This window comes from Sciurus vulgaris (assembly GCF_902686455.1).
Source record: "Sciurus vulgaris genome assembly, chromosome: 5".
Classification (NCBI taxonomy): Eukaryota; Metazoa; Chordata; class Mammalia; order Rodentia; family Sciuridae; genus Sciurus; species Sciurus vulgaris.
The window spans coordinates 19167327-19188512 of NC_136465.1; the positions used below are offsets into that span (position 1 = coordinate 19167327).

General features: G+C 37.3%; 1 protein-coding gene across 4 annotated transcripts in view; it reads right to left on the reverse strand.

Annotated features, from left to right (window-relative positions):
• Positions 1 to 21186, reverse strand: part of MARCHF1 (membrane associated ring-CH-type finger 1) — a 504553-nt gene that overhangs the window by 402227 nt on the left and 81140 nt on the right. The window lies entirely within an intron of this gene.

Here is a 21186-nt window from a genome sequence, read left to right on the forward strand (position 1 = left end):
TCCCCTAAATCCCATTGCCAGGCCCTTTCCAGTCACCTGCACCTTAGGTGATCACCCCTTTCTCTCAATATCTGTACCATGTGTTATTACAAATAATCACTCAGCATTTAGCAAATACTGCCTAGTATTTTTAGACTATTTATAACTTCTTTATCATTAATGAGAGAGTAGAAAATAACTGCCTTTTATCTTCAGGACTAGCAGAAACATGCAACTTACTATTTAGTAATCACGGTGATATTTTAAAACTATTTTCATTACCATGGCAGTAATGTGCAAAACTGCCTACAGTCTAGGTTATGCCATGACAGTCAGTCCCCTTGGAGAGCTTGTTAAATCCAGATTGCTGGGCTCCATCTCCCAGAGGGTCAAGAAATGGCATCATTGAGAAGTTCCAAGTGATGCTGATGTTCACATCAAGGTCACACTTTGAAAGAACCTGGGTTAAGGTAATGCCAAAACCTTCTTTTTCTAGAACAGATGGTTGGGGGGGAAAAACATGTAAGTCAGGTCAAACAAATTGGTCTCTTCCATTTTTTACTTCCTCATCCTTGACTTCTCATGTTTCCTGTTTTCTATAATCTACTAAAGAACAGGGTTCAGCTTTGTTTCCATTTTCCTGGAGTTACTTTATGTGAAGTCCATCCATCACATGTGTGACTTCCTCTGAGCATACAGAACATGCTAAGTTCCTACAGATTCATCTGGGATTCAGAAATGTTGCTTAGATGACCATCCTTTTGCTTTACTGGGCTGGGATTATGCTGATTTTATCCTTGCACCAGTGGTGCCCAACATAATGCCTAACATGTATAGACAGTAATCAACTGCTTTCAAATAAAATAAGACTCAATGTAAAATGCAAATTGTTGGCTAAGTTGTTATGGGCAAGGGCACTATGTAAATTTAAGATCATGTTTATGAACTGAAAAGGAATTAAGGTTCGACATTACATTTTTAAGTAATTCAAAAACACAGGTCTCAAGAGATACTTATTAAGCACCTATATTAACTGGAACTGGGAATAATAGGATAAATACGTTGCAATCATAGACCCTCACTCACAGACTAGTAGGAAGGTGAAATTTTATTTCAGACTATGAACTCTCTAAGCTCTCCATTCAAATGTGGCAAGGGCGTTTCCTGTTTGGGAGTGAGATATCTGGGCATAGGCTTGCCACCTTGCCAGACACACACCATTCTGAACATGTTGCATGTGTCCATTCTTGAGTCCTCATCATTCCTCTATGATAGGGGCTATTATCTCCAGCATCTGCATTTATAGATGAGGAAACTGCTCGGTGTTAAATAAATTTTCAGGAGAATTGAACTTGGGCAGTTCCTTAGGACTAGTCTGCATTTCTTCCATTTAAGACAATGAGACACTAAAATTCTAGAAGCGCTCTAAACAGAAGCATCAAGATTCAGATCTACCTCTTTCTTGTCTCCAGGTCTACAGTATATGACATTTTTACCAGAATTGTTGACATGCTCACCTCTAGATAGCACTGAATTGTATCTCCATTGTTAGCTTGAAAAGATTGTTAACACTATACAGTTAAACCAAGCTGATCTGTCAATTACCTCCAAATGGACAGACTCCTGCAGCTGAAAACTACACAATCAAACTATGTACCACTGAGAATGCTTTGTTGCTGAAGTAACACGGGCTGTGAAAGATTCAGTCAAAAAGTTCTATATTTAATATCTACAAATACGTCATTATTTTTATGAGGAAAAAAAGATCTACTTTCATTTGTATTTTCACAATTTTGAATGAAATTTTGGACATACCAGAAACAGAACTGGTAGATACAATAACATAAAAATTATAAAGTTCAACTATATCTGGCATTAGATGCTATGTATTATTAGCAACAGTTAATATTATATATGTAGTGCCTGCAAGGTAAAGTTGATTTTGTTTCAAATAGTTGAAAGTAATATTTCAAAAGATGAATTTACATCTACTAATACTAAAATTTGCTAAATCACACTAAAACAAAAATATATAATCTTACCATTTATAAATGAGTGCTTCCAATGTAATTTCATAATGAATTGTCTTTATAAACATAGTTATTTTGCATACAAGGGAGATATTATTTCATTTTAATTAGGTTTTTAAATTCTCCAACATTAAGAAAAACAGCTTTAGGGAATAGAGCTTCTTTTTCATAACGACAGACAGTAAACTTTTACCTAATAAGTAGAATTAAAGCTGAGCATCCAATTTCCCAGTGTTTAAGCCTAATGACCAGAGCAATTCTTATGTCAATAAACTATAATGAATATCTGTGTGACATTTATTGAGCTACCATTCAAAAATAAGTGAGAATTCAATAACACTAAAGGTGACAGTGATAAACAACATACGACACATAAGTTTAAAAAGCCAATATATAAATGAATTGAAGATGATATTTTAGGGCTCTTTCTACATGTCAGGAGTTGTTCTAAACATTTTAATTTTAAATATTTAATTGTCTTCATATTACTATTATTTTCACATTTTTACATATGAAGACATTGGAACTTAGAAAGGAAATACCTTGCCTGGTGTCACACAGCCATCCAGGAGCAACTAAGAGCTCATAGTGCCATCCTTGTCATATAAAAGAGTGTTCCAACAGCACAAAGGAGGGGCTATTCTGATTCTATGCAATAAAAAATACAGATGAGTTCCCTTTTGGGGGTGGGAGGTCTTAAAAACTCAAACAAGAGAACATGAATCAAACCATCCAGAGAGAGGGGAAATATGTCAGCATACTTGTCCCTTCAGGCAGCGACAGGTGGCTCAATATATCTACAGCAATCACAGAATGAAAGACCCAACTGAGGCTTGGAAGGAGGAATGTCCTTTGGAATCTGATTGTGAAGGGACCTTGCATATCATGACAAGGAAATTAGATTTACTTATAAGGCAGTGGAAAGTAATCAGAGTCACTTAAGCAGAGGAGTGACAGTGTCCAATTATCTTTTACAAAGTTAACCTGTCAACAGATTTAAGGTTGGTCCTTGTTAGAGGTGTCAGGAACAATAAGCTGAGTGGGAATGAAGAAATGGAGAAATAAATGATCCATGATTGGTACTGAATCTCACTATCCACAACATTGCTCGTGGCCCATTTAACATTTTACTTTGAAGATATGTTTTAGGAAAGGTAAATCACTTTGGCAATGTGCATAACTAGCCCAAGAAAACATTACTGGAGAAGTGTTTCAGTCCATAGTTACAAGGGTTTCCTGCTGTCTTGCTTCTCCCCTGCACCCCAGCTAGTTTTCTGAATTCTCATTAATCCTGCTAGTGCAACACAGAGGAACATGCAAAAAGAAGTTGATGGTTGTATTACTTGAGGTTCTCTAGAGAAACAGAACTAAGTAGAGCTCTGTCTTCCTATCTATTGACATAGCTACATACAGACATTTATACCTATATCTCTCTATCTATATCAATCACTAGGGGGATTTAGTATAAGAAATTAGCTTTCATGATTATGGAGGCTACAAAACCTAAGATCTGCAGGTGGGCCAGCAGAATCAAGACCCAGAAGTACTGATGAAGTAGATGAACTTCAAAGGCAGTTTGCCTTTCTCTCTTGTTTTGGGAGGCCTGTCTTTCACTGTGAGTCTTCAACCAATTGCACAGGATGGGGCATGTGGGGCGTCATCCATGTTTAGCAGAATCAGGCTTGGCTGAGTCATGTGATACAGAGGTCTGACTCCCAGGAACAGGCAGTCATGGGAGACTGTTTCAGAGCTGAGGAGTACAGACTGGCTCACCCTTGAGGAAATGTTAATTCTCTAAGTAAATGGCTACCCTAACTCCACCCCATCCTGTTCTTCATGGAAGAAGCTCCTCCAGGTCTTGGCCCCTTTACCTGTGGGACTATAAATAAAGGTGAAGGTGGGGTTTCTCCATCTTGTTGAAGGCCATATCTGGTATGGCCTGATCCCATCACGCCTCCTTCTATTTGAAAAGAGTATCAACTCTTGTGTTTATTGATTAGATAAGTTTATGTAATCTATTGATCAGCGGCACTGTCGGCCTCTGACAGAAACTCTTCCTCTCATCCAGTCCAGACATGGAAAACCCCTGACAGGGGACCACCCGCCTTATGAGAGTTACATCTTCTTACTCAAAGTTCACTGATTTAAATGTTAATCTCTTCCAAAAACACCCTCTTGGTTGACATATAAAGTTAATCATCACTGTGGTTATTCCTGGACAGGTCTCAGAACTAAGTTTCTACTTGATGGGATGGATGTCAATTAAGCATTCCTAAGAATACCTGGGTGTGTTTGCTAATATCATTCAGCCCAGGAACAAAGAAAACTCTTTCAGTTGAGGCAGAGATTTCCCTATAGGGTCAAGTTCATCCAACTCCATGAGAATGCCTTATTTCCAGATATCTTCTCATATGTTCACTGAACTCTACTCACTATACCTTAATACTCCCCCCAAAAATGAAAGCCTTGGTTTTTTTTGGAAGGCATTTTTAAGATTCACTTCTAGATACTCCTGCTACATAGGCAGAACAAGATGAATAAATAAATGAAGCAAGAGAAGAGTTTAGGCTCAAATTTCTACATGGGTAATTTACAAAGTCAGCATTTGGAAATGCATTTATCAGAAAATACTATTGTGCAATATAGTTCTTCTACAATCCAGAAAATTATCAATGATTTTTCCATGCATTGCTATTATCAAATAATATTTATAGCATTTAATCTGTGCAAACAGTATTAATCAAAAACACCATTATACCTTGCCAGAATTTGCTGAGCTTTTACTCTATGCTAAGTACTGAACAAATGCTTTCTGCTTCTTTTCCATTTGAGAGCTTCCTTGCCCACTGGGCACACCATATTATTTGCACTTAAGAGAAGTCTGGGATTGTGGATGTGGACATCTGTATCCTAAAACTTGGCAACCATTTCCTCCCTCCCTCGGTAGCTCTCCTCTTCCATCTGCCCCTCATTCAACAAACAGTTCTGAAGCACAAGCACCCTGGGAAAATAAAATGCAAAAAAAATTTAAAAAAAGACATTTCCTGGCTCAGGAATTGTTTATCCAAATTAACTGTGTCTAGCCACAGTGCATTAATTAGGAGGGCTAAGCTTCATTGCTCCCCCTGGCCTGTAAAGCAGGGAGAAAAATAGTGCTGTAACCATGTTTAGTCCATTGGAATCAGAGGTCCCAGGAACATCTGGACTTCAGAACTTAAAATGGACAGCAGTGAGACATTGCAGCAAGCATGGTCACGTGACTACGAGTTTTTTGCAAGAGACATACCGCAGGGTGGGTTGCTCAGGTGCCTTCTAGAGTGCTCATCTCCTTCTCTTGACAAGAAAGAGGTAGAAAGACATCCCTAGCAGAGGAGTGTGGCTCGCACACTGCCAATGAAAACAAGGAGCACATTTCCCCTCTTCATATACATGGCTGGCACACTTGATTTGCATTTCCAGATCTTGTGCTAAGCTCAATATTTAAGAGTACCATTTCAAGTAAGAAAATCATTAAGAGCAGCATGATGAAATTCTGTTTGTTCCCTATGGCATTTTCTACAAGTTAAGGTAAGTTTTTGCTGGAATGAGGACGCTTTAAAATGTGTTCAAAGAGATCTCTCCAAGTGTGGTGATTTATTTCAGGAAGGAAATGCTGCTTTGGGGGTATTGATTCTTGACAATAACGTTGGTACATGACAGGAAAACAGCAATATTTATTTTAACATGGCTTCTGCTTTTACAGAAAATTAAATAAGATTTAGTGTAAAAGTAAAAATGATTTTCCTCAGACTGTAAGTTCATCCTTCCGTTATTTATCTCTAGTGATAAATGTAGCATATGCTGTAGTCCATCTGGATGGGCAACTGATCAAAGGAAATGACATGAAGCAGAAATATAGGCTATATGCAACATGTTTCTATGATCCAATTTTTCTTCAACTTGATGGAATGTAGCTTATTAATCAATGCACTTATCATTCAACAGATACAAGTAGATTAGAGTAGAATTACAGAATGGCATGGGAAATGATTCAGCTCAAACCAGTAAAGTTATTTGGTCTATAACTTGGGGAAGACTTGGGGAAATGGCAACAAACACAGTTTCAAAATAATAAGAAATATGGAAGGAAACCATTACTTAATTAAGCACAATGGAGATTCAGAGAAATATTTTTTATATAAATCACTTCATCAAAATGATATCTGACAAGGAAGAAGGCAGAAGGATAGTAAGCACCACAAGTGACCAAGCCAGAAGAGACCTGTCTGAACGTGGTCAAGCCCAGTCCAGCCCACCCATTCAAAGGCCTATTCACAGGCTCCAATACAAGCTGAAGGACTTAGTCCACTCTCATGGCAGGACACCCTTAAAGCTTCTGTTCATTACATCTCTGCATAGTGTTAGCTCCATATCAGTGGTTTTAAAAATACTTCTTTGGGAGGAGCATACTCCCAAAGTTTGAAAAGTTATAGCATGACTCTCGGTCTTAATACTGCCTTGAAAATAATCTGATAACAGGGACTTAGCTGTGCTCCAGGTTAAGAAACCTCATCAAAAAAAAAAAAAAAGTAATTACCTTGTTCTCCTCTGGGTTCCAGAGTGTTAGCGGACAGACAGATGTGAATGGTGGGAACATGAGTTAAGAAAATAATTGTATAAAGTGGGCCCATGGTGCTGACCCACACATACTTTCTTTTCCAAGAAACAACTGACCTGCAGCTCTGCCTGGCCTCAGTGGACAGGATATGTCACATTCCTCAGCAAACTACCTGTTCACTGCAGGAGAAATGCAGGCCCAAAATAATGTTGAATTAGAGGAACCCAAGTTACCCCGAAGGAGTCTTTTGTGACCAGATCCTGAAACTCTGGGAGATAAGCATAATTCCTTCTACCCGTAAAATCTATAAGAATGTGTGATTTAGAATCCCATTAGAACTGGTCAGCATGGGCCAAGGTGATGAGTTGCAACGGCAGTGGGGATATGAAAGTCTGATGTCACCTTGTTGTTGGTCAAAAGTCAAGAGATGGATCACCTGGGCAGGATTCTCTGGAAACTTCTCTGAGATTCCCAATAAAATGGGGGTGCAGGAGAGCTGTCCCTCTCTAAGAGGACCCTCTCATTCCTTTGAGAGTGTACCCTTTGCCTTTCCCTATCCCTTCAATTAATTTATTCCTATTACTCTGAGCGATATGTCTGAAATCTTTCTGACATGATCTTTTCCATCGCAAGAATTAAAGAGGGGATCTTCATGCTGGCTCAGTGTCTCAGAAGGCCTCAGGTCCATAACAAGAGAATCCTGTAGCCACAAGGTCACCTTGGGAATAAACTGAGTGTCTTTCATAACAGCATATTCATGTATACAGATAGTAAATACTCAATAAATATTGAATGGATGGATGAACCTTTCAAGTGTTAGAAAAAAGAATGATATTAACTGGAAAGGAAGAAAATTACACTGTAAAGAACAATGCAGTGGGAATCCAGAAGGCTGGTTTCCAGCTTAACCACTGCATCTCAAAGTCTATAGGATTTGGGGGAGGGAATATTTTGATATAAACACTCTGGGGTTATTTTTCTTTATCTGAAAAAAAGATAAGTTTGGTAGCATTTAATCTAACTTGTCATCAGACTCTGAAACTCAATATTCTTTTAATTCTAGCTTGCACATTCAGTTCTACATATATTTAATCTATTCCAGATCAAGTCTCCAAATACTTCAAAATTTTTTGATTTAATATATAATCTCTATTTTCTGAGACATACCAGCATATCCATCTGAAACAGATTTTTAAAGAAAAATTGTTTCAAGCCTCTTCACAGATCTCAGTTGTCTGATTTGGGGAACAATTTCATTTGACAATAGTGTTCTTACAATGCAATTATTACAACTAAACACAAGACCCTTGGCAAGTTCTGAACAGTATAGGCTGGAGTAAGATTATTATCACATCAGTCCTAAATAAGATTTTTTTTCTCCCCAGAAATATTTACTGCAGACTTGTCATATACCAGCAATGCTCTGGGTACTGTTGCTTTAATGGAGGACAGAGGCAAAACACTTCTCTCTCAGAGAACTTATTTTTAAGTAGGAGAAGGCAGAGTAGTAACTTCACACAGTGATCTATATTCATGATGCAAATAAACCTGAGTAGTGGGATAGTGAGGCAGAGTGCAGCAGCATTATTTCAGATCAATTTAGATAGGTGGTAGAGTTATCCACATGAAGAATATGGAGAAAAGCATGACAGGTGAATAAAAATAGCAAGTACCAATCTCTGAGGCAGAAAGGAATTTACTGTGGTTTGAACTGAAGAAAAACCCATGATTACACAAAACCCATAGAAGATCAAGGAGGCAGTTGTATTGTGTATAACTAGATTGTAATGCTTGACAGTGGACTCGTTTATCATTGCATTTCCCATTCGGGTCACCTCTGTTAGTGAAGGTTCCACAAAACCAATGCTAATGGAGAAGTCATCCCTCCATATGAAACCAAGAAAGTGAGCAGGGGTTACAATGGGATAGGTGTCTGAGGTTTACACACCAGGGGAGCGACATCAAATATATAGAGAAACGTGGAAGATGGACCAGGGTGGAGCAGCAGAAACTAAAGCAGAAGAGAGACAATTAGAAAGCCAGGGAATGAAAGAATGGGCCAAATAAAGATATAAACCAGAGTCTGAGCCCACATCAATTGAATACATATGTCTCCATGGTATTAGAGAACTACTGTATATTCAAAGGTCTAGGGGTTAGATGAAAAGAATCAATGACCGAAGATATCATCTAACACTTCTAAACCTTCCAAATGCAGCATTACATATTTGGGAAGTAAATATTCAATGCCTTTTATCTGCTCACTCAAAATATTGATGACCATATAAAATCAGCCAAGAAAAAGAGCATTTCCAGAAGAATTTTGAAAATTACATTTGAAATTGTTCAGTTTTACAAATCTGAGGTATGCTGAACTTTAAAGTACTATATTTATTTATATTATAAGGCATATTTGTACTAAAAGTGTTTTAGATGTATGTTGTAAGAGCCCTATTAGGTATAGAAATCTTAAGGGGCTCAATTTAGAAGAATCAAATTTAGTCACTATCAGTGTAATTGTTTTGGTTGTAAAGTTAATTTAGCAGCTGAAATTAACCAATCTAGCAGTGGCAAAGATGATTTCTATATGTAAATGTGGTATTAAAATAGACTGTCTTATCCTTTCCAAAAAAAAAAATAATACAGCAAGCATAAAATCTGCATTTAACTTCTTCAGAGACTATCAGAACCATCTGTACACATTGATCAAGTGTGAAGTCAGATTCTACAACACAAAGAAGGAGCATATATATTAAAGGCCACCAGGCCACTTTTCAATTTTATAACCAGTTATCTCTCAAACTCAGTAGTTTTAAAAAATTACTTAGCTCATGATTCTGTCACCAGCTGGATATTGGTGGGTCTAAGATACCCTCACTCCCATATCTAGTGACTGGCTCCCTGTTGGCTGGGGGACTCAATGGCAAGACTCATGTCTTATCATTTAATAGCTACTCTTACTTATCCATCTTACAAGAAATTAAGGAGGGCAGATCCTGTCAGCCACATATTTTTCAAAGTTCCACTTTCATCATTTTTCCTACTCTCCCACTGACCAAAGGAAGTCACATAGCAAAGTTCAGAAACTGTTGGAGGACAATGCCAAAAGCCTTCAATATAGGGAGATAACAATAGCAGGGGTCATTACTACAATGAATCCAACACAGTTACATGGCACAAACCAAGGCAGAACTAAATCTTCCCAATAAAATAGTGATGAGGACCTATTTCAAAAAATAACAAATATGGTTCTGAGAAAGATAATGAGAAACTAGATTTCAAGTTACACAAGCTGAAGACCTCTTGTTCACCAATTCAGTACTTCGTCCAGTGTTTGGTTCATTTTCATGAATAAATGTTTGTTCAGTAAATGAACTATTTTACATGGAAATAAATTCTCCTCTGTAGGGCAAAGGATGCTAAAACATATGTTCTGTATAGCACGGTGAGGAAAAGTAGGGTAACATTATGGTTTGGAACATGACCTCTGGAGTCAGACTGCCTGGGCTTATATTCTGTCTCTGCCTTTTATTAAGTGTGTGTCATTAGAGAAAGAATCACTCCTTTTCAGATTCTAAATTGCTGACCTATAAAATGAAGATAAGGAAAATACCCATTTATAGTGATATTAAAGATGGCTCCCAAAGGATTAAGCATCACTTGCTTTAAGAGGCAGGTTCTGTGTGCCCTCCTTTTGAATAGGGTGAGTTTATAACTATTTTAACCAACAGGTCTGTTAAAAATAATGCTGCATGACTTCCAAGAGTTGGTCATAAAAGGTAATGCAACTTAGCTTTGATTGTTAGAACACTCATTCTTGGAGCCCTGAGCCTCTGTTCCATAAATTTCACCATCTAGAAATCACCATGCAGTGAGGAAGCCAAATGACACAAAACAGCCAAGTGTAGATGCTTCAGGTAACAGTCTTACTCTTGGATTCTTCCTAACTTGTGCTTCAAAATGTTGATTGAACAATCAGATGACTCCAACTGTTGATTTACTTTACACATTTTAATCTTTCCAACTGAGACCCCAGGCACTATGGGGAAGTGAAAAACCATCCCTGTTATGCTTTGCCTAAAATTCAAAAGCACAGAATTCATAAGTATTGGAGTGTTTGTTTTAAGTCACTGTGATCTGAGGTTGTTTGGTATACGGCAATGGTATTTAAAAGAGAACTGTGACAACTGGATAAAAAATTGCTACCATAAAAACCCAAAACATGTGCCTTGACTTTGAAGAAGCAGCTGGATGGACTCTGTGATCTATAATTGTTTGTATGGACTTGACTGGGTCACTGAATGCCCAGACTTTTGACCAGATATTACTTTGGGTGTGTCCGTGAAAGTGCTTCTAGACAAGATTAATAATAGAAATGTCAAACTGAATAAAGATTGCCCTTATTAAGGTGGGCAGTCCTCAACTCATCTATTGAAGATCTGAGTAAAACAGAAAGGCTGTGTAAGAGGAAATGTCTCCCACCTGATAGCTTGAGCTGGAATAGAGGTCTTCTCTGGCCCCTGGACTAAAAAAAACTGGTTCTTGGATCTTCAGCATCCTGGTTTTTGGATTGAACTTATACCATTGGCTCTCCCAGGTCTCCAGCTTGCCAAGTGCAGATCATGAGACTTTTCAACCTCCTTGAGTACATAAGTCAAATCCTTACAATAAATCATACACATATACCTCCTCTTCCTGTATTTACAGAGAACCATGACTAATACAGACCTTGAAGAGACTGTGAGAGTTGGATGAAACTCGGGAGACTATAGACCAAAGATGAGAAACTTGGAGAGAAATTGTTACCAGAGGTTGAGGAAAGCCTGATTATCATTATTTGTGATGGTTAAACTAGGTACATGGGATTATTGATCAAAGGGGCTCCATGTGATAAGTTACAAATGGAGACTTCTCTGAGAGAAAAAAACTGTGTAGGAAGTACAGGAATCCTGGAGTTGCTGGGTTTAAAAATAAATTTTTTCTCCTTCTCCAGTTCCTCCCACTGGAAGAGTTTCAAATTAGAAAAACACCTACAGGCAAATATCAATTCCTTGTTCCTCTCAAGTAAACACCCTGGAGTTAACATAAAATCCGGGAAATGACTGTACAAGTCATTCAGCAAGAGCTTAGAAAGATTGGAAGTGGTGCCTCATGAACTCTTTCAGAGAAACAAGAGCCTTCCAAGGATTTCATTTGTTTGTCTTTTGTTTTTTGTACCAGGGATTGAACCCAGGGGTGTTTAACCACTAATCCACATCCCCAGCCCTTTTTATATTTTATTTTAAGATGGGGTCCCACTAAGTTGCTCAGGGCCTCACTGTGTTGCTGAGGTTGCCTTTGAACTTGCTACCCTCCTGAGCTGCTGGAATTACAGGCATGTACCACTGCACCTGGCCAAGGATCTTAAAGAACATTGCTGGCAAGACTCCATTTTGAACAATATGGTTTCTGATAATTTTAAGGGTCTGGAGTCCTGCAGCCCCACAGAAAACCAAAGTGTAGAAGAGTTTACCTTACAAAGACTTGTCGTTATGTATTTTGTCAAGTGAAGTAGATTAAACATTGATATGCCGGAAGTCCATGAAATGTTTACAGAAACTGGTCAACTTCCATTGGAAGGGACAAAGACAGTTTAGAATGAAAAGGTGCGGTTGGACTTGCCATCATTTTCAGTAATAAGCAAGCCTGAGTGTGCTTCTCATATGAACCACAAGTCATATGTTATGAAAAAAATAATAATGTGTCAGGAGAGGAAGCATGAGGCCTGGGGCAAAATCAAGAGCGTGAGAATACTGATGCTGGAATGGAGGAAAAGACCCTAGTGGAAAAAAGAAAAAGAAGAACTTGAAACGAGTAGCCAGCTGCGTTTCAGAATTTGTGTGCCTCAGCCACTGCTGGATGTCTTTTATTTCCCTCCTGTTGAATAAGAGTGTCTCTGGAGGTTATCCAACACGGGAAATGTGTAGTCAACAGACAACTTGTCTGTCTACTTCAGAGATCTTCGGACTGAGAACTGCTATACAGAATATGCAGCCAAGAGGCCTCACCTGCAACTGGAAACTTTAGATGATAATCTCCTGGGTGACAAAATTAGGTGAGAGCTCAGAGGTCTTGGGGGAGGCAATAATTGTATTTTTCACCGGGGATTGTAAAGGGATGTGTTTCTGTTCCGTGGGTCCTGTGGTGGTTTTAAAACAAGAGCCCAAATTAAATTAAAATTTAACTCATTAAGTTTTGGGGCAATTCTTTACAATGGCAACTGGAATACCATTTCACAGAGCAATTGTGAGTTAATGTGAAAGGCATATAAGATAATTTTTATGGAATACACAGGAAGTACTCAATAATTAGCAGCTAGAATAATAATGATTATGATTATAAATATGTGAAATTTATATTAAAACCTATTATTATCAGGGTCAGGATTAGAGAAAAACTGCATTTACCTTCAAAGCACATATGTGTATTTATTAGCAAATTAGGGAAATTTTCTGTTAACGCTGTTTGCCAGAAATGTATGAATGGCAAATGCAACGAGAGAAGAAAATCTGATTAGTAGCCAGCACTTAAACATTCACATTCAAAGCTATTAATCCAAGGATTTCTACAACTTGAAGCACCTGCGGGAAAATGACCACTTCCCTTGTCAACTTCAAACAGAGCAGAGCGACTACTCCCTTGACATCGTCTATAGAGTTAACTAGTCCATACAAATCAAGTATCTCATATTCTGCTATCTTAATTCAAATTCAACACAGTGGTTTTTTCCTTAGGCCCTTCTACTTTCCAAAAGTCATTTAATTGATGCTACAATCACTGATATCCCCAAAGAGTATCAAAAGAGGAAGGGGGGGGGAGAAAGAAGAAAGAAAAAGGAACTTTTCACAGAGCAATTTACATAGAATTGAAACAGGCCAGTACCTCAGGTAAATGCTGTATGTTCCTCAACATAAATAAACAATAAATAATAAAGCATTATTGTGCAGTTGACTAAAAAAAGTTCTATTGTGATTTATAAAAATGAAAAAAATAATTTTGCCATTTCCCTTAGTATTCAAATATTCACAAAATTATTTCATGCATTTAAACTTAACAAACTTCTCTATTTGAAATCATTGATTATTTTAGTTTTCTAAGCATGGCCTACTCTTTATAAAGTTAAAGAATCAGTAAAATTAAAGGCCATCTAGAAGCCAGGCGCAATGGTGCAGGCCAATCTTGGGAGACTGAGGCAAGAGGATCTCGAGTTCAAAGTCAGCCTCAGCAACAGCGAGGGGCTAAGCAACTCAGTGAGACCTCGTCTCTAAAAAAAATACAAAATAGGACTGGAGATGTGGCTCAGTGGTTGAGTGCCCCTGAGTTCAATCCCTGGTACCAAAAAATAAATAAATAAATAAAAGGCAATCAAGAGCATTAATACCATAAAGATGAAGAAAAGTAAAAAGGATTATCATGATAACGAATATTTTCAAAACTGAAATAGAAAAATCCCTTCATGAAATATTGAAAAAAATATAGCATAAATAAAGAATGCTTGGTAATATGTAACTGAAGTAAAAGACAGCATTATTTTTCTACAAGTTCTTCACTCTAAAAAATTCTTGAATCTCCAAAACTATCAGAGTGAACTCAAGTCACAAAGGAAAGACATAAAGTTAGGTTTCACTTATCTAAGGCAAACATACATGGTCTGTTCAAGTAGAGGTCAGAGTCTTGGCAAACTTCGAAGAGCAATGAGTTAATTTTTAAATTATCATTATTTTTATCATTAGAATTATAAAGGCCAATGTACTGGGCCATGTGACCTTACATATTTCTTTATCACAATAGAAGGTATTAATTAATGAGCCACTTCTAAGAATAACAAAATATATTGATAAACATGTAGGAAACATAGGGACTTGATTGCTTTAACACTTGTACTTTTCACTTAATGATGTTCATTTTGTTCCAGAAAATCTTTAGCACCTTAAAAATACTAACTCATAACTTTATGACATAGTCCTTGTACATATCAGTATTTTACATTTGTAGAAATGAGGCACAGAGATGTTAAGTATTCTCACTGAAGTCCCACAGGTAGGAGATGACAAAGCCCAGATTCGAACACAGTCAGTCTCCCTCCAAGTGTAGGCTTTTACCCATGTCACTCTGTTGCCTCTCAACATAGGCAGTCATGGAACAGGTACCAAATTCCCTCTAATTCAGAAGCATGAAGTTTCTCTTATACCATCGTTGGACTTGCACGGACTGCCTAAGCCAGATGGTAACATTGACAGTCAAAGGTAAATCTTCCAGGGCTGGAGTTGTGGCTCAGTGGTAGAGTGCTGCCTAAGGCATTGGGTTCAATTCTCAGCACCACAGATAAATAAAGAAAATAAAGGTCCATTGACAACTTAAAAAAAAAAAAAAAAGAAGTGAATCTTTCACTGTATACAGAATTGTTTCTTCCAAAGCTTGAATGAACTCTAGTACTAGTTTCACAGTGAAGGTTCATGTAGAAAGCAGTTCTAGGTTAAAGTAAAACATATGTCTGCAATTTACGTTGTTAAAGCTTTGTAACACTTATAATAAATTAATATTTTTGTAAGTTTATGATAATTTTGAGTAAAACTGGAAAGCAAAACTGTGTGACAGATCGAAGTCTGTACAACTTTCAGTCCCTGAGTGTACATAGCATAAAGTGTAAGCCTGCTTAGCTTTTTAGGTAGGAATAATTACTACCTGCACAGAGTCAGACCGTATGTGAAACCAGTAAGTGGCTCCTCACTAACAAATGTTTGTTTTTCGTGTGGCATCTGAGTTTGACTCGTGTGCCCTGAGGCGTTACATGTTCAATGCTTTCCTGGGACTGATGTTTTTTTTTTTTTTTCCCCTTAAGAAACTCTTTTTACTCATGGTGAAATCAAAAGTCACCAAGAATGCAACATATTCCTTCTTATCAGAAAATATGCGTTTATTGGTAGTGGTGAAGAGAACCCACTGCAGTAGTCCCATTTGCTTTTGTGATCCAGATTTGCACAATTTGATGAATAATCAAAATTTTAAAAAATGAGAGGCTGACACCCAGCACCCATGAGCACTCTGTCCTTTTCTTCAGTTTCCTTTTTACTCTTTTTTAAGAGCAAAGTCTTATCACCTGTCCTACCCTCCTGTCACTGCTCTTTCAATTATTTAACAGGGTTGCAGAGACAGGAAAGAGAATGAGTATCGAATAGATGTCATTTCTCATCCTCACCTGGAGGTTATGAAGGCTGCAGCAAGTGGCTCAGGGTGCTTTCCCTGGGAATGAGCTGGGGAAGGCAAGGCTGAAACTGTGACCCTTCCCCTTCCACAGGCCCTGGAATGAGGGGATTCCAGATCCACGCTTGCATTGTTCGTGTCCCCTTTGTGATGTAAAGAATTGAAATCTCAATGTTGACTGATCAGCAAGTTCTAAAACTCCTGATTAATAAACATGCAAAGCTACACCTGCTCTTCCCATGCTTCAAGACTCTCCTGCATCAAGATCTTTGTTCAACTGTCTTCAAACACAATGATGGCAGAATCTCATTAAATCAGCCATGAATTCATAATACATTTTTTTTAGAAGATTCACATCAAGGAGGAATTCTACAATTTACTTGCCTAATTAGGGCCACGATTTAAAAAAATACTGACCGGGGTGTGTCAGCAATTACTGATGGTTATCATTTGATAGTCAATAAAATGTGTTATCCAGTCTTACTTATTAATGCAATTACCCACAACATCTGTTTTAAACAAGAAAAATTAATGTGAATTATGCTAATTTCATTGCTGAAAGCAAATAATAATATGGAAATTTTCTGGGTTTTCATTATATGAAAGTATTTTAACATGATTAGCATACTCAGTGGAATTCATTCTAAGCACACGGGACTCTAATACTCAATTTAGACTCAAGATAGTTGTTGGAAAGTGGTCTTGGAGAGAAATGAAAAGGGGAATTAGCCTTTCTACCCACTGGCATTCTCCCCGTAGTGTCAGGCTCACACCTGCTGAAGATGCATTTCATTTGGTTAATACAGAGCATTAACCTGTACGCTCGGGTTAAATGTGCTCTTAGCACAGGTTATTCATAAATTAATGTTTGCCATGACTTTACACAGATCCCAGCTATTTCCAGTCTCAGGAGTTGGTTACTGCACAGGAAACAAAGCAGGAAACTATCGTAATTACACTTGGCAAGGTATCATTTAGGGTCCTATATGTTGTATGTGATAAACATCCAATTTAAAAAAGGTTTAATTATAAAAGACATGTTGAATTATTTCATCTTCTAATTCTTCTATAAAAATTAAGTCAAAACTGGCTATTCAAAAGTTAGAAGACGCAGGGATCATATTTTGGGATTATACTTTAGTGTCTCACAAAAACAAACAACAAGCAAGCAACACCAAACCCCAAATGCAGTAATGACAGAAAGGACATTGGAGTTGCACTCAGAGGTCTGTGTTTTTGTTTCAAATTCACCACTAATTGTATGACATTGGCAAGCTCATAATTTTCTATGGCTTCAATTGAGGAATTAAGATAGAGAATTTTTAAAGAATTTTCTGATTCTTGGGATCCTTTGTTTTTACAAATTTTGCTGAAGAAATGTGAAAAGTTACTTTAATTGCAAAGAAAAGCTATAAAAAATTTGAAATCAGAATGTCCTGAACTCTTATCTCAGCTCCAGCCCTGAGATTTTAAACATTTTTTTTGTAACTTTTTTCTTTCAACCAGAAAATGGGAATTAATAAATCTATAATTTATCCATTATATTTGAAATGAAGGCATACATCAAAACTCCACATTGGCTTTCAGTTCACTGATGCTTATTAAGAGATTTCTAAGTACTAGATCTGCAGCTACTTTGAGGGAAGAAAAAAAAAAAAAAAAAAAAGATAGCCCATGGTTAGAGAGCAATATCCCGAGAAAAAGGAAAAGAAATTTAGCATAATTTAAGGTTGGGGGGAATAAAAAAAATTTGAAGTAGAGAAACATCACAAATTAATGAAAGTGGTAAAAGACAAAGCACATATAAACATAGGGGGTCTTGCTTTTAGCTCTCAAATGCTTCTAAATACATTTATCATGTAGGTCAACCTGAGAGTGAGAAAGATTGGAAAGAAGGGTGCTTGGCCTTTTCTCCTCTTCAGTAACGCCCTTCATCTAAATCTGAGCTCCATGTGCTGAAGGCAAATACAGAAGCATTCAGAGCAAATGGTAGCAGCAGCTTTAGTGTGACTCCAGGTGTCTCCACATTTGAAACACAGTGAGTCTTAGAGACATTTGCTTGCAAATCCTGCAGAGTTATAAGGAATGCATCCTAGAGTTTATCTAAATAGTAAAATTTATACAATCATAATTTTTAGATAGAGTAGGAAATTAAGTTATCCCAAGGGGGCTAAGGATTTGTTTAATAAAATTCAATGCTCTGTAAGAGACCAAAGTCTTTTAGGCCCAAATCTCTAACATGAATTAATTACAGCCTAATAAATGGCATTCGCATAGCTAAAAAGAAAGGAAAGGCTGGATCAATAGAAGCAAAATGTCCCATTTTGCAAAGTAGGCAAATGAGCCCTAAAGAAGCTAAATTGTCAGTCTCTAACACCAATCAAAGAAAGAAATCCAGAATTATAAACTCCTCTTAGAGAAGTATGTTCCCCTGTGACTTTCCCAAGGTCAAGGTGTCTCCAAAGGGTGGGTGAGTCAACTCCATCCAAACCATTTCATTTCCCAACTGATACTATACTCCTAAGGAGAATCTGACTACTAATTTACCTTCCAGAATTCTTTAAAGCTTGCACTGAAGTATTCCATCACTAATTTAATATATCTTCTGATATAAAATAGCTAATTTGAACAACTGCATTATGCTAAATTAACAGACTGATGTCTATCCACTCCATGAAATATTAAAGTGATTGAAGCCACTTTGGTGGCTTCAATAAAATCTTGGTTATGCTAATGAAGATGATGCCTAGGAAGCAGTATCAGGCACTGTCCTCTGGGTGCCCAGGCAACCTGTGGTGTTTTCATGCAGATTCTATGGTTGCTAGCCAAATAGATAATTACAACATTATGTCATGCAAAATATGTCAAAAGGTAAATTCATTATTTAAAGTTAGAATTGAAGTTAGAATTACTATTTTATTAAAGCTTAATCTATTCCTTATTTCTACAGCCCAGGTCTTCTGGATTGCAATAATCATTAATAAATACTTTTTATTATTTTCTTTTTCCCCTTTATGTGCTTAAAAATCCCAAACAAACAAAAACCCTGATGCCAAATTAATAATTTATTCAAGAGTCTTTACGTTTCTTGTGGAACAGAAATCAAATTGGCTTACATTTAAATTATCAAATTTTAATTCTGGCTGTGCACAAGGATTCTTTGAATAACTTTAAGACAAGAAAAAATATCAAGGAAGCTTACAAGGAAGATGTTTCTCATTTGTGCAACAATCAGGAACTGTCCAGATAGTACAAGATGTTTTACCTTGAGAGGGAATCATCACTTTAACTTAGAGAAGCCATTGTATAGTACTAAATATTTGTCTTGCTTTCTAGCCCACAGGGCATATGTTAATTTTTCTACCTTAAAAGTCATTTACCATTCTTTTAGATTATTTATTCATCAAAAGAAGCAATTTAAGGCCAATGAGATTTAATAAAATTTTTCAAACATGCTTTTAAAGGGAAACTTTAAACTCCATTCTATAGAAACGAGTATTTGAAACTTTAAAAGTCCTTCCACTTCTGACACTCAGAACTTTTAAAAGTACTACGTAGACTGTCATTCTCTCATAATTAACCTAATTTTCTTTTAAAAATGCCTACTAACTCCCATTGGGGAATATTGTTGGCCACTTGGAGAAACAGACACTTCTAGGGACAAACTCCTATATTCATAGTAGGGAGGGGAAATTGATGTCCTCTTACAAGACTGATAATGTGCCTTCAAAACTTTTTTTTGTTTTAGATAAGACTCAGAGAAACTTAGAAGAAACCAACCAAAATCAATGAGTCACTGCCATTTTATTTTGAACATGTGATTTAAGACCATGAACTGAGAATGTTCAGAAATGCACCCATCTCTACAGGTGGTGGTCAGCCTGGCAGGCAGGGAGATCACTGTTTTACAAATGGACTCCAGTGCTTTCCTTACTCACTGCAAGTAAGTAAACCTCTCTCCTCTCTTACTTCCTATCTGTTTTTAGTGATTCACCCATTGGGTTCCCTCATGATATTAACGAGTTTTAGCCCTGGAAAGAGTTGGTGCTCATATGAGAAGATTTTGAAAGATTTCCGAGGATGTTTGAAGATGTGGATTAGTAGTAATACCTGAATAAAGACTAAGCACACGCCTGTAATCCCGAAAACTCAGGAGGCTGAAGAAGGAGGATCACGAGTTCTAAGCCAGCTTCAGCAAAAGAGAGGCACTAAGCAACTCAGTGAGACCCTGTCTCTAAATAAAATACAAAATAGGGCTGGGGATGTGGCTCAGTGGTCGGGTCCCCCTGCATCCAACCCCCAGTCCTTCACCCCTGTAAAAATGAGTCAGGGGTGCTGGCTCACATCTGTAATCTCAGCAACTCAGGGAGCTGAGGCAGGAGGATCACAAATTTGAGGTCAGCTTTAGCAACTTAGTGAGGCCTTAAGCAACATAGCAAGTCCCTATCTAAAATAAAAAAATAAAATGTATGAAGTTTTCCTCAACAAATCTTAAATGTATCCAAATATTTAGATCATGAGTGAATAATGTATACATTTTAGAAATCTTGCTTTTGGCATTTTATACTTAAGGTCAGAATTAGCCAGCGTCCCCTCTTCCTCTTACCCAACATCAATAAACTTGATGGTTTTTTGCTGTTCTAATAATCACATTATCAAGTCATAATACCGAGAATATTTCCAATTAATTTAGAGCTGATAAGTTTCTTTACCAAGGATATTTTAGTCCCCAAAACACCTGATGTGCTTGTGACAGGGACATTATCGAAGTTTAGGTATCTCTTTCACTAAATTAGTCAGGAAATGCTCCTCAAAGATGTCTACAAATTCTGCCCACATCAAGAACTCAGTGCTCTTGAAGGAGGTTTTTAAAATCAGTTCAAATAAAATAAAAGAGGATGTAAACGTCTTTTGTCCTTTGAAGATGGTCAAGTTCACTTTCTCCCTCACAGGCATCCTTGATGGGCCACTCCTGTTACCTTCTTTTTTTTTTTTTTTTTTTTTTAATTTAGCTGGTTGCTTCCTCTGTCACCAGCACCTATGCTTGAGAAGAAAATATATATGACCATACAGACCAGGAGGTAGGGATCAGGGATCATTCAACTCCCACAAAGCTAATGACCTGAGGATGAGGCAATCACTATGTTAGAGACAAGTTCCCTTTTAGGGGAATATGACAACACTTGAAATATTTTCACCCAATATCCCTGATTCTGCTCACACCCTTTCTTAAAAACTAGGGAGTGCCCAGCATCTGATCTTTAAAGCAGATTAACTTACATCAACAGCTGTTAAACTTCACTGCAAGATAAAGCTCACATGTAATGTTGAACATTA